The 2,030-nt window shown below is 42.7% G+C and overlaps 1 protein-coding gene across 1 annotated transcript in view; it reads left to right on the top strand.

Moving 5' to 3' along the window:
* grin3ba (glutamate receptor, ionotropic, N-methyl-D-aspartate 3Ba) overlaps nt 1–2,030 on the top strand; it is a gene marked incomplete at its 3' end in the record, with an annotated part of 64,328 nt that overhangs the window by 36,087 nt on the left and 26,211 nt on the right. The gene's annotated exons all lie outside the window — the stretch shown is intronic.

Here is a 2,030-nt window from a genome sequence, read left to right as displayed (position 1 = left end):
AACAGCACTGTGTCTGTGTGCAGACTTCCAGAGCTACAGTTTGAGCGTCTCTGTAGAATCTTATTGTTTTCTTTATTATTCAAAGTTTAACACCGGTGCTTCTAAACTGACTCAGACTACATCAGGACACCAGGGAAAGCAACAGTCTTTCTGTGGAGGGGCCAATTAGGGGACAGTCTGCACTATCAGAATTGACTATTCATAAAAGAGTTCTCCACAATATAGTGTCAGTGACCTTTGTTCCTGGCCTGTGAGGGACTGATAAAAGAGGTTGTATATCACACTATTTAAAGCAGTCCAGTCAGACTCCGCAGCCTGCAGTGCACTCCCAGATTCTTATCCCTCGCTTACAACAGCCAGACACGCCATTGCTCCGAAGAGCTCTAACAAAGCTTAAGGAAGTGAGAGACTTCCACATGGAAAAGGTAATTAACAGCTTGATGCCCAAGGGACAGAGTAAAGAAGCCAGGGAGGGAGAGATGATGTCTGGAGATATAAGTGAGAGGGGGAGGTTGAGGGAGTGCAACAGCAAACGAATGTACAATATTACTGTTTGAGTCAAAGCAGTGAAGCAATGAGGATAAAACCAAAGTAAAAATAGAAACTAGATACTTTTGGTGTAGTTCTCTTGAATGTCCAGAACAAAAAAAAAATCCCTGGGTGTGTATTCCCAAAATTACATTGGAGAGAAAGGAGATGGTAGTCAAAGACAAATGGATAGATGAAACACGGTGTAAGTATGAAACAGCTAAAGGAAAATAGGAATAAAGTCAAAGTAAAGGAAGGAGAAAAGGGGAGGGAAATAGAGGGTTGATGTTATCAAAGTGAGATGACAGTGTCATCTCAATCGACACAGCTGCCACACAGATTCTATCTCTCCTGAAGAGATTAAAACCAAAGACTTGTATCATCCCCATCAGGCAGACAAAGACAGAGGGGGCGGGAAACTTCCCTCCAAACTGAAGGAGATGGAGTGATAAGACAGTAAGACACATGCCTGGGACTGTCTTATAGAGTCATCATTTGCTGGCCACTTTGCTGACATTTCCTGTGAGCCTGTAAACCATGGCCATGCATTAGTCAGAGGAAGCCGCCCCACTTTGACACCTCTGGCTGACTTATCAATCTGCTTTGACATCCACAGTCATTCTTTAAGTGTAGCCTCCGGCCTCATGCAAAACAGCAATGTGAAGAACCCTTAACTAAAAAGCAAAAAAGCTTCAAAGTACTTTTCAGACCCTTGCTCTTATCTCTGTATTATCTCTTGTTATCACTGGGTTGTGAATGGGGACGTTGCACTTCTCTGCTCAGATAATAAATGTAAACCAAAGCCTCTGGTTAATTTTTTTTTTTGGGGAACTGCAGCCACTCCAGTGTAGTATGTGAGTGTAGAGTGGGTTGGCGAAATGAATCTGCTGTCTACGGGACAGCCACACTATTACCGTGAGTGATTTCAGCTTAAAGCAAGGCTAGCACTTCCGCTCTGTGGTCACGGAGACAGAGGGAGCTGATGAGAAGTCATACGTTATTGTGGTATCGGATGGGAATGACTTTCAAATCAGAGGCATTTTTAATCAGGCTCCTGAGAAATATGGTGCAAGGAATGGGTTTATAAATTGATATTGTGCTGCTGAAGTAAATCACAATGTGAAGAATGAGGGCAGTGGTTAAAAGCACAAGCAGAATAACCAAAAGCTTGCATACATTCGCATGCTGGATCATGGTGCACACGGGCTTTAGCCCAGGCTAGGCTCTGGGGTGAGGTTAATGGCCCTCATAATCAATTTAGTCTTTTCATTTCCCTTCGAATGGCCCATATTTAATGGAGAAACATCTCTAGCAACCATTACAATCTTTGCTCATCAATTCATTCATACAAGTTAGAGATGAGAGTGAGAGAAAAAGAACAGAGAGAGAGAGAAGTTCTTTTTCTGCTCTATAAAATGGCTACAGCTTGATCAACCTTTTCCATTAACAGGAAGGAAAACTTGCCATTCTAAGGCTTGACCCAAGAGATAATCAAAAGTCCC

Source organism: Monopterus albus, unplaced genomic scaffold (genome assembly GCF_001952655.1).
Source record: "Monopterus albus unplaced genomic scaffold, M_albus_1.0 scaffold176.1, whole genome shotgun sequence".
Classification (NCBI taxonomy): domain Eukaryota; kingdom Metazoa; phylum Chordata; class Actinopteri; order Synbranchiformes; family Synbranchidae; genus Monopterus; species Monopterus albus.
Note: the sequence above shows the minus strand (reverse complement) of the source record. Positions and strands in the feature narration are given on the sequence as shown.